The sequence below is a fragment of the Abramis brama genome (assembly GCF_963993115.1).
Source record: "Abramis brama genome assembly, chromosome: 3".
Lineage (NCBI taxonomy): Eukaryota > Metazoa > Chordata > Actinopteri > Cypriniformes > Leuciscidae > Abramis > Abramis brama.
Window position 1 is genome coordinate 46,862,255 of NC_139965.1, and position 12,572 is coordinate 46,874,826.

At 47.8% G+C, this 12,572-nt stretch overlaps 1 protein-coding gene across 1 annotated transcript in view; it reads left to right on the top strand.

Annotated features, from left to right (window-relative positions):
- Positions 1–12,572, top strand: part of col25a1 (collagen type XXV alpha 1 chain) — a 557,626-nt gene that overhangs the window by 452,809 nt on the left and 92,245 nt on the right. The window lies entirely within an intron of this gene.

The window sequence follows — 12,572 nt, forward strand, 5'->3', positions numbered from 1 at the left end:
TTAGGGTACAAAAATCATTATGGCTATGAAAAGCCATCAAAATTGAAACCCCAGCATGGACAAAAACAATGCTGATTGAATCTTTTCACATAAATGAGATTTAAGACGACTAAGTACAGTTCCCTTTCAGTCGCTCACGTTCGACGTAACGTCGACGTGACGACGTAATTGGGATCACTTCAGGGAGCCCTAGCAACTTCGAGTGTCTACACAACGAGCCAATGAACGTTGGCGTGCGTGAATCGCGTCACGCGCCCCCGCCCCGCCGCGCGGGTATAAATAGGAAGCGGGCGCACGCACACATTGTCTTTCACTTCAGAGCCGAGCTTTCGTTTTGACTTCTGAATCTACAGACTGCGTACTGAGAACGAGAAGACTCTCATTCGTGTTGGTGTGACGGTGCGATCAGTGGTGGCCGCGAGCATTGCAGCTCTCAACTGCTGTTTTCACAGCACTGCTGTTTGTGTATTCTGTGTGTGTGTCGGTATCGGTGGGCGTTTCCCCTGTGTGTTATTCACACCACGGCTACCCCTGGGTGCCTCAGCACTGAAAGAGAGTTTCTATTTTTTTGTTTTCACTAAAAGAGCAACACAAGCGTGACCCTGCGTCTTTTTCAAGATGTCATTCCGCTTGTGCGTTTCTGGATGCCGTCGTTCCCTGGCGCCAGCAGATGGCCACAGCAGTTGCCTCTCGTGTTTGGGCATTCAACACGCTGAGGCAGCTTTTGTGGATAGTTCATGTTCCCACTGCGGGAACATGACTATCGCAGCGCTTAGATCGAGACTCGCTTACCTCAAGGGAGGTGCAGTCCCCTCGCCTATGCCCCGATCTAGTGTCTATTCTGCCCCGCAGAATAGACCTACTTCGGCGCATGACCAGGGTGATCTGAGGATTACCGTGAGGGCTTCCCCGTCGAGTCATCCTCCGCGGGCCCCTCACGCCTCACAAGCGCTGTCGCCACTGGGGCCCCTTAGTGGACGTCTTGGTCCTTCTCCGGAACGACCAACCGTTTCCTTTGGGGCTCCGGCTGATGACCAGATGTCGATCGCAGCATCGGAGGGGGAGCTGTCCTCTGGAAATGACGACTCGGCTGCGTTGCCCCCCTCGGGGCGTGTAGCGTTGTCCGAGCCAGATCCAGAATGGACTGCTATGCTTTCCCGGGCCGCCGAGAAGGTCGGGCTTGAGTGGAATCCTCCACCACGTCCCGAACCTTCTCGGTTGGACGATTGGTTTCTCGGGGCGGGCCGTGCTGGTTCTCAGTGCGCCGCCCCGGTACCTTTCTTTCCGGAAGTGCATGAGGAGCTTTCTAGGACGTGGAAGGCACCGTATAGTGCCCGAAGCCGTTCTAGTGGCTCCTCACCCCTCGCCACCCTCGACGGCGGGGCAGCTAAGGGGTATGTGGATATCCCCCCAGTGGAGCGGGCCATCGCGATGCAGCTGTGTCCGGCGTCCGCTTCCTCTTGGCGGGGTAATCCACGCCTCCCGTCCAAGGCCTGTAAGTTTTCGTCCGGTCTGACGGCGAAGGCTTACAAGGCCTGTGGACAGGCTGCTTCTGCCCTCCATGCCATGGCGCTCTTGCAGGTCCACCAGGCCCAGGCGCTCATGGACATGAACGAGGGTGGTTCTGACCCAGAGCTCCTCCGGGAGCTCCGTGTGGCAACCGACCTCGCCCTCCGGGCGACGAAGGAAACCGCACGTTCAGTTGGTCAGGCGATGTCCACCTTGGTGGTCCAGGAGCGCCACCTTTGGCTCAACCTGGCGGATATGAGGGACACCGATAAATATCGGTTCCTGGATGCCCCTCTTTCCCAGGTTGGGTTGTTCGGCGACGCGGTCGAGAGCTTTGCCCAACAGTTCTCGGCCGCACAGAAGCAGACGGAGGCCATCCGGCACATCCTGCCCCGGCGGACCGCTGCTGCTCCCACCCGTCCGCCGGCCGCAGACCCTCCGTCTACTCGTCGCCGAGGTCGGCCTTCTGCGGCGTCCTCCGCTCCCGCTAAGCCCCAGCAGCAGCAGCAACCATCCAGGCCTCAGCGCGGAGCAAGCCGTAGGAAGCCGACCCCGCCCGTCCAGGCCGCTGCCAAACCAGGAGGCAAGCGACGGTGCAAACGACCCTGAGACGGGCGGCCCGGAGGTGGATCAAGTTGCTCTTCAGGAGATGGCGAAGGCGCCACTCCTTCCCCCGGTGGAGGGCCGGGCGGAGAATCTTTTGTTTCCTTTTCTTTTTGTTCCGCCACTGACCCACGGGTCAGTGGTACCCACATTTTCAAAAAAAGAGCAATTTCTGAAACCTCTGGGCCCCAAGAGGGCGCGCTTGGCAGTCGACGACGCCGCCATGCCTTGTCACTCCCCAGCCCCTCTTTCATCGCCAGCAGGCAGCAGTGGCTGTGTCCTGGACGCGCTGACGCCTCCGCACACCCGCTCTGCCCTTCGACGGAAGCAGGTATGTGTTGCACCACACACTCAGACCCCACTTCGGGCCGCTGTGCCGTCCGAGTCGGGTCCCTGCATTCCGCCGCGCTGCCCCACCCCGAGTACGTCTGTGGTGCCCTTGGTCCCGCTTGCTCGGTCTCTGGGAGCCTGGTTAACGCTTCCCAGCCCGTCTCGCTGACTCATCCGTACCATCAGACTCGGCTATGCGATTCAGTTCGCCCGGCGCCCCCCTGCTTTCAAGGGCATCCTGTTCACCCGTGTTCTGGCGGACAATGCCCCCGTGCTCAGGGCGGAGATCGCAGTCCTACTGGCGAAGGACGCGATCGAGCCGGTCCCTCCAGCCGATATGAAGACCGGCTTCTACAGCCCGTACTTCATTGTACCCAAGAAAGGTGGTGGGTTACGACCAATCTTGGACCTGCGCGTCCTGAACCGGTCCCTTCACAGGCTACCGTTCAAGATGCTTACGCAGAAACGCATTTTCAAATGCATCCGTCCCCAAGATTGGTTTGCAGCGATCGACCTGAAGGACGCGTACTTTCATGTCTCGATTCTCCCTCGACACAGACCGTTTCTCCGCTTTGCGTTCGAGGGACGGGCATATCAGTACAAGGTCTTACCCTTCGGGCTGGCCCTGTCGCCCCGCGTCTTCACGAAAGTCGCGGAGGCGGCCATTGCTCCCATGTGCGAGCGTGGTGTTCGCATCCTCAACTACATCGACGACTGGCTTATTCTGGCCCAGTCGAGAGAGCAGTTGTGCGAACACAGGGACATGGTGCTCAGTCACCTCAGCCACCTAGGGCTTCGGGTCAACTGGGAAAAGAGCAAACTCACCCCCGGGCAGAGGATCTCTTTTCTCGGTATGGAGTTGGACTCGATCAGCATGACAGCGCGCCTCACCGAGGCCCGTGTCCAGTCAGTGTTGAACTGTGTGAGCACGCTCAGACGCAGAACAGCGGCACCACTGAAACTGTTTCAGAGGCTCCTGGGGCATATGGCATCTGCAGCCGCGGTTACGCCGCTCGGATTGCTTCATATGAGGCCGCTCCAACACTGGCTCCACGATCGAGTCCCGAGATGGGCGTGGCAGAGCGGCTCGTGCCGGGTCCAAGTGACTCCGCACTGTCGCCAAACTCTCAGCTTGTGGTCGGACCCTTCGTTCCTGCGGGCAGGTGTTCCCCTGGAACAAGTGTCCAGGCACTCTGTGGTCTCCACGGATGCCTCTACCACCGGCTGGGGGGCCATGTACAACGGGCATGCAGCTTCAGGTCTGTGGACGGGGCCTCAACTGCATTGGCACATCAACTGCCTCGAGTTGTTAGCAGCACGTCTTGCATTGAGCCGTTTCAAAACGCTGCTTCTAGGCAAGCACGTACTGGTCCGTACGGACAGCACTGCGACCGTTGCGTACATCAACTGCCAAGGTGGTCTACGTTCCCGCCGCATGTCACAACTCGCCCGCCATCTCCTCCTCTGGAGTCAGAAGCATCTGAGGTCGCTTCGTGCCGTTTACATTCCGGGCCTGCTCAACCGTGCAGCCGACGAGCTCTCACGGCAGCAGGTGCTACCGGGAGAATGGCGACTCCATCCCCAGGTGGTCCAGCTGATTTTCAGGCGCTTCGGGACCGCACAGGTAGATCTGTTTGCCGCCCCGGACACGTCTCATTGCCAGTTGTTCTATTCTCTGACCGAGGGGACCCTCGGCACGGATGCTCTGGCGCACAGCTGGCCCCGGGGCCTACGCAAGTATGCGTTTCCCCCAGTGAGCCTTCTTGCACAGACCTTGTGCAAAGTCAGGGAGGACGAGGAGCAGGTCTTGTTAGTTGCGCCGTATTGGCCCAACCGGACCTGGTTCCCGGAACTAGTGCTCCTCGCGACAGCCCCTCCCTGGCCCATTCCTCTGAGAGAAGACCTGCTCTCTCAGAGACGGGGCACCTTATGGCACCCGCGTCCAGACCTCTGGAAACTCCATGTCTGGTCCCTGGACGGGACGCGGAGGTTCTAGGTGACCTACCCCCTGCGGTAGTTGACACCATCACTTCCGCTAGAGCCCCCTCTACGAGGCGCCTCTATACGTTGAAGTGGAACCTGTTCGTTGACTGGTGCTCCTCTCACGAGGAGAACCCCCGATCTTGCTCGATCAGAGCCGTGCTTTCCTTCCTGCAAGAAGGGCTGGAGCGAAGGCTGTCTCCCTCCACCCTTAAAGTGTATGTTGCCGCTATTGCTGCACATCACGATGCTGTTGATGGTAAGTCTTTGGGAAAGCATGACCTGATCGTCAGGTTCCTGAGGGGAGCAAGGAGACTAAATCCTCCTCGCCCACTCTCTATACCCTCTTGGGATTTGTCTCTGGTCCTTTCGGCTCTTCAGAGACCACCCTTTGAGCCTCTGCAATCTGCTGAGTTAAAAATCCTGTCCTGTAAGACAGTACTCCTGGTTGCATTGGCCTCTATCAAGAGGGTAGGGGACCTGCATGCATTTTCGGTCGACGAATCGTGCCTAGAATTCGGCCCGGATAACTCTCACGTCATCCTGAGACCCCGGCCCGGATACGTGCCCAAGGTTCCTACCACTCCCTTCCGGGACCAGGTAGTGAACCTGCAAGCGCTGCCTTCGGAGGAGGCAGACCCAGCCCTGGCTTTTCTCTGTCCCGTTCGCGCTCTGCGTCTGTACGTGGACAGAACGCAAAGCCTCAGGACCTCAGATCAGCTCTTCGTCTGTTACGGAGGCCAGCAGAAAGGGAAGGCTGTCTCCAAGCAGAGGATGGCCCACTGGATAGTGGATGCCATCGCCTTGGCTTACGAAGCCCAAGGCGTGCCCTGCCCGCCTGGGTTGAAAGCCCACTCCACTAGGAGTGTCGCTTCTTCCTGGGCGCTGGCTCACGGCGCCTCGCTGACAGACATCTGTAGAGCTGCGGGCTGGGCGACACCTAACACGTTCGCTAGGTTTTATAGCTTACGTGTTGAGCCGGTTTCTTCCTGTGTGCTCGCTTCTACTAGCCGGTAACACCGAAGTTCCCGCTCTAGTGTCGGCTTGCTGCGCCACTCCCTTCCTAGGAACGGATACGTGCGCTTTTTACTCCAGTCGAGTTCCCCACTTGGCGAACCCTGTGAGTTCCTCCGCACCCCTTCGGCAGTCGGACGTTGCGGAGCGTCCGACGCCAGGCCTAGTGCTTGTATGCTTGTGTAACTTGTGCTAGGCTGGGTTCCATATGTCCGATCCCTGCGGCGATCCCATTATGTATTCTTCCACGACCAGCTCCCTGCGGTGAGCCCGTGTCTTCCCTTGGCAGAGTCTGCTCTGTCGTCACTGGCCGGTGTGTCTCCCCCTTCGGTTGGAGCCACCCCAGTGACATTCCATATGTCGCACTGCCCCTTCGGCCAGTCCATATGTGTACTCTCCACATGTTACCTCCCTTCGGGCAGGATGTGGCTCCGCAGCGTTCTCTCCCCTGGAGAGGTACGCTTCCCAGTGTTATCCAAGAGTTCCGCTGTGTGGGGTGTAATGGAACAGCAGTTGAACTCCCTCTACGCAGGTCTTCCGCAGGTCTGAGAGTCTTGCGTAGGGCGCTGGATGTGGCAGCAACCGTGGCGTTTTCCATGGGATCCCAATTACGTCGTCACGTCGACGTTACGTCGAACGTGAGCGACTGAAAGGGAACGTCTCGGTTACTGATGTAACCCTCGTTCCCTGAAGGAGGGAACGGGAGACGTAACGTCCCGTCGCCACCGTTGCCGACCATCGCTGCATGGCCGTCACAAATCTCGGCTCCTCAGCGAAAAACAATGTGTGCGTGCGCCCGCTTCCTATTTATACCCGCGCGGCGGGGCGGGGGCGCGTGACGCGATTCACGCACGCCAACGTTCATTGGCTCGTTCTGTAGACACTCGAAGTTGATAGGGCTCCCTGAAGTGATCCCAATTACGTCGTCACGTCGACGTTACGTCTCCCGTTCCCTCCTTCAGGGAACGAGGGTTACATCAGTAACCGAGACGTTTTTCAACCATCTAAAGTTTTTGAACAGACATTGTAAATAGACAATTATAAATAGAAGATGCGTATGTATTCAAACTTTAAAGATTTTATTTAAACAGTCTTTTGTTTTTAAAAGATATAATTTAAACTTTTAAGATTATACTTATAAATAAACTCAGCACCTGATATCCTGATCGCTGAATTTGTGTGACTCTGACACACACACACACACACACACACCCTTTGGCTGGTGCTTTTTGAAAGCTCCGCAGGTCAAACAGGTGGTGTAAAGAGAGGCCAGAGGGCCCTGATTTCTAAACATGTAAGATGATTTTTCATTTTCGTGAACCCGTTTTATACATTGCGTTGTTTCATGAGCTGTATGTTTTTTCTTCAACTCTTTAAACATTTAACTGATTGTTTCATAACATGTAGGCCTATGTTTTTTCTTCAACTCTATAAACATCTAACTCATTGCATTTTTTTTTTTTTTTTTTTTTTTTTTTTTTTGTGAATCCATTTTATTTAAACTGGATAGTTCTACATTTATTTCAACTTTTTGTGTGAGGTTTTAGTAAGATCTTTATTTTATATTATTTATAATTATTTAATTCTTTTAAAGAAGAGAATGTTTTATGTAATGATTTTTTTATTCTTTTGTTTATCTAAAACTGAAAGAATTGGTTTCAGTAAGATGTTATTTTATATTATTGTATATTATATTATTTGTGTGAAATATACATTATTTTATAAAATCTCTGTTTCTCACTATCACTGTGCTCTGGAATGTGGAGGAGCAGACGGAGGGGGATGGAGAACCAATATGTGATTTTATATTTAACACATTTTTGTGAACCCATTCATAAACTTGTTTAAGTCCCTAAACATTTAACTGATTGTAATTTTGTGACATTGTTTAATCACAGCGTCTGAACAGCACGTTTCAGATGTCAGAGGGGAATCCCTTGACACACACAGATGGTCACATCTCCTCTGATCTCCACACACACACACACACAGATGCGTGCGCTCCCTATGTTTTGAGACGGTGCTTTGAGAGACTCATTGCAATTTTTTTTTTTTTTTTTTTAACTCCATTTTATTTAAACTTTTGGTGAGAGGTTTTAGTAAGATCTTTATTTTATATTATTTATTGTATAATCATTTATATTGTTTTAAAAGAACTGAATGGCTTTTCAACATTTGTGTGAGATAAACTTCCACAGTTTTTTCCTTATCAATTTTCACTTCTCAATTCTCAGGAATATGTAGGGAGGAGAATCCTGTGACACCAACTTCAAAAACACACACTAACTGTTATATTATTATAACAGTGTCTTCAAAAGGCATCAAACAATCAGACTTTCTGTCAGATACCATGACATAATTATTTAATCACAGTGTCTTCAAAACCTTCTGTCAATATCAAAACCCAAAACTAGCTGTCATGACATAATTATTATAACTGTGTCTTCAAAAACACACACACTAACTGTCATGTTCAAAAGGCTTCAAACAATTAAAACTAGATGACATAATTATTTAATCACAGTGTCTTCAAAACCTTCTGTCAATATCAAAAGGCATCAAACTAGCTGTCATAGCCATGACGTAATTATTAAAAACACTTTCTGTCAATATCAAAAGGCATCAAAAGACTTCAAAACCCCAAACTAGCTGTCAATAACTACATGATCAAGGGTTAGGAGGGGACAACCTGTCAATCAAAAATCAAAACTAGCTGTCAAAAAGACTTCAATCTCTTCTCTTCTTTGATCTCTTTGATCTCATCTGGTCTTCTTTGATCCCTTTGATCCTATGCCAAAAGGGGCGGGTACCTGTCACCGGAAGGGGCGGGGCACCTGTCAATCAATCATTTTTTGACAGGTGGTCCCTGGTATCAACTACTATTGGTGTATCTAAAAAAACTCAGTATACGTCATTGGCACAATGCCTTGAAGGAGCCTTAGAAGTTTCAAGCCAGTGTTTTTTTACAGGAGTGACCTCCTAAGACTCCTGAATCCTTGCCGAGTCCAACAATACCAAACATGCCAGGTTTCGCCTTATGTTTTTTGTAAGTGTCATTTAGAGCTTAAAAAAATTGTGGTTATCTTCAAAGCCGTTAGTCCAATCAAGACAACAACAAAAAAACAAAGGAAATTTGAAAACATAGATAAATAGCTAAACAATAACGCCAAAATGTTAAAATTATGATAGGAACTAACAAAAAAATAAATTAAATCCAATCAATTTCACCCATGGATCATTTTGATGCTCTCACATGTTTGAAACGAACAATGATGGATTGTGATGAAATTTGTTTTGAATTGAGACTGGCGAATCCCCGTCCATACTGTCAATGACCGTTCACAAAGACCCACCCACTTTAGTTACTGTTGCTATGTCTGACAAGCGACTGACACTCTCACACCACACCAAGTTCTCACGCAGTGAAAAATACATTGCGGATCAGAGAGGAGACTGCGCGCTGACAGACAAGTACTTTTGATATGAAACAAAGTCTCACCTTTCAAATGTTGTAATTTTTTAGAGACATTTAAACAATAAATACCGTTTTGTGACTCTTTAATGTGTCTGACAGATCGCTGTAGACTCGAGGTTCAGTTAAAGATGCTCGTGACCCGATCATCTCTTCCTTCTAGTTAATTTATAGCATTAAAATAAACATGAATGAACATAAAAGGAATGTTGTTTTAAAGTGCTAAGACATCAGTACACTTTTTTTCAAATTTAAATCCTCCAATGTTAATCTACTAACTCTCCTGACTGCTTTGTTGGACAAAATAGCGGATTATGATTAGTCTGATCGCTTGTAAATAAAACTCCCTGCGAAGGGTCAATTGAGAATGCCCGTGCGCACAATCCTGATCTAATCGACAACTTTGCAGTTGCACATAGGAAAGCCCGGAAAATCCCGCTATAATGTAAGAGAGCATCTTTTTTATGTATTTGGACCTAGGCCTAACAATGTGTTATGGTGCGCTGTCACCAGTGTTTTTTTTGTTTTTTTGTTTTGTTTTTGGTGAGCGTAGGCTACTCCTGATTTTGTTAGTCATCTCATCTCTTATATGCTGTGTATGATCATATCTTGCCCTATTCATGGTAGCCTACTCGCGGACATTGTGTCATCAATGTCATCAATTGTGTCATCAAGGGGCCCGCCTTGATAATCCTACTTAAGGGCCCGGTGTTGGCTCGTTACGCCACTGAATATAATTGTCTAAACTCCTTATCAAAATGACATATTTACAACAAACTTGACACATATATATGGGCACACTTTGAGTACTACTAATAAAAGTGGTCAGGCAAGACTGTAAGAAGACTCAGGCAAAAAGGTGCTATAACTGTAAAAACGCTTTAAAACCATATATTTCCTATGGTAAACTGCCTGTATTGGCTGTAAATTGACTTTTTCATCTATGATGGCAGTTGTTAAATGCTTGCTAAATAAAACTTAATGTCTTTTGATGCTTGCGTGCTTAAAGGCCTTAAAGGCCTTAACTGCTTGAACCCCGATAAATGCTGCTTGCAGCTTTAATTAGGGGCCAAGCACCGAAGGTGCGGATGCACCTATTGTAATCGTTAGTGTTCTTATTCTTCTTTTTCTTCTTCCGACTGGGAGTCTATGGCAGCCCATAGAACCGCTTGCAGGAAAGTTATGAAATAACACTGATAAAGGACAGTCTGAAAAGTCACCATGGCAAATTTGGAGTCTCCAACTCAATCCCTCTAGCGCCACCACCTGTCCAAAGTTTCACTTTTATTTTGCTAATAACTTTTGAACCGTAAGGCCAATCAACAAAATTATTTTTCCCTCTGATTCCTGAGCTCATGACGATTCGATTGCACCATATGACGTCATTTTCCATCATAAAAATATGGCCGCCATTTAGAATTTTTCGAAAAACCTACTTTTTCGAACTCGTCCTAGACGGTTTGTCCGATTTGCACGAAAATTGAACCAGATCATCTTCAGGCAGTGCTGACCAAAAGTTATGGAATTCAAATTGATTCATCAAACCGTTTTCAATAAACGCTCGAACAAATTTTACGAAGCGCCTGCAAAAACAGTCGTAAGGCTGTATCTCCGCAACGGTTTATCTTATTCAGACCAAACTTGGTACATGTCATCACAAGCATGACCTGAGGCTACATGTTGCGTTTCGGTGCAGCGCCACCTACTGGTCCGAAGATATGAAAAATGGCTGTTTTTGCTTATAACTAGTGGTCGACCGATATAGCGCCGAGGCCGATATATCGGCCGATAATTAATTAATAATTCATGAATATTGTTTAGATTGTTTAAATTAGATTGGTTCATTAATGATAAATGTTATTTGTAACCTGCAGTAAGCAGCAGTAATTATTTATGTGTGAAAAAATGACTGTAAATATTAAAGCAGACAAGAAGCTGCACTAAAACTTTATTTATTGAAGTGTTACGTACTTACCTTTTTGTTTACATTTTAATTTCTTAGTAAATATTTTTTATTGCAAAAGGAATATTGCATAAATAGTATGTACAATAAATGTTCATTTAGTTTCACCAATATTCTTTATGTCTCTCATTTACTATATTCACATGTATTGTATCGGCCTCATATCGGCCAATCGGCCAGATTGCTTTCTCAATATCAGCATCGGCCATTAAAAATCCCATATCGGTCGACCACTACTTATAACTTCTGAACAGTTTGTCCAAAAATCATAAAATTGGTCTTGTTAGATTCAGGGCATCATGCCGAGTCGACTAATATCCAATTTTACCATATCGGCCATTTTGACTGTCGGCCATTTTGAATTTTGTGCTAAAATGCTGTATTTTAAGAATGCATGAACGGATTGTTACGAAACTTGGTATGGGTCATCAGCACAATGTCCTGAAGGAGCGTGAGAAGTTTCGAAACAGCGCCACCTAGTGGTGAATTTTTTTTCCAAATGCTTATAACTTTGGGTGTGGTCAACTTATTTTCACGAGACTCATCTAATTAGACTTCTGAATCCTTGCCGAGTCCTACGATACCAAACATGCTAGGTTTCGCCTTACGGTTTGTGTAGCGTTGTGATTTAGCGCTTAAAAAACATTTGGCTATATCTTCGAAACCGCTTGTCCGATCGAGACGAAACCACCGTCAGAAGTTTGGAAACATAGGTCGATAGCTAAACACCAATGCCCAAATGCGAAAATATTGATAGTAAGGGGTAGTAAAATTCAATCAAAGTCATGTGTCAGTCATTTTTTACGTGTTTTTTCATAGAAATGTCTATAACTCTGAAGTGAATTGAGATATTTTCACCAAAATTGATGGTGAATGTATGGGCTCACTCTGAGGACACATAAAAAAAATTGTGGGACTGAGCCTCTTGGTGGCGCTATAATAGAACAAAACATGAAATACCCATTGACTTCAATACAGTTTTGTGAAATAAAATGCTATACTAAACAAATGCATTGGTGTAATATTACGAAACTCAGAATGTGCCAACAACACCATCCCCTGAAGGTACTCAAAATATTTCGAAACAGAATTTGTATTTTTAAACAAAAGTTATAACAAAATTTCCAAAAAGGCTAATAACTTTTGAATACATCTGGCTATTGAAATGCCACTGGTCTTAATAGATTCCTTGGGTCAAGCCAAGAACATAGATACCAAGTTTTCCTTATGTGGCCGAACTTCCTGTCCGCCATCTTGATTTTCAGTCAAAACTTACTTTTTCGAACTCCTCCTAGACCGTTTTTCCAATTTTCACCAAAATCGAATCGTATCATCTCCAGACCGTGCCGACTAAAAGTTATGGATTTCGTGTTGATAGACAAAACCATTTTCGTATAGCGCAGCAGCAAAGTTGAGGCATGATGCTAATAGCACTATTCAGGCTTTATCTCTGCAATGCCTTGACATATTGACACCAAACTTTGTATGTGTCATTGTCACTTCACTCTGACCACATCACATCAGTTTTGTAACTGTGCCACCTATTGGTCGAAAGTGATAATCCATTAAATCATATTTTTAATTATTGTTTCTATGATTTTTCAGGCATTTTGCCTAAAATCCTAGCCTGGGTGCCAGCCCAAACCCCGCCCACAACATTTTTTGGTCGGGAAGTTCGGTCTGGACTCGATCCGTTGAGGA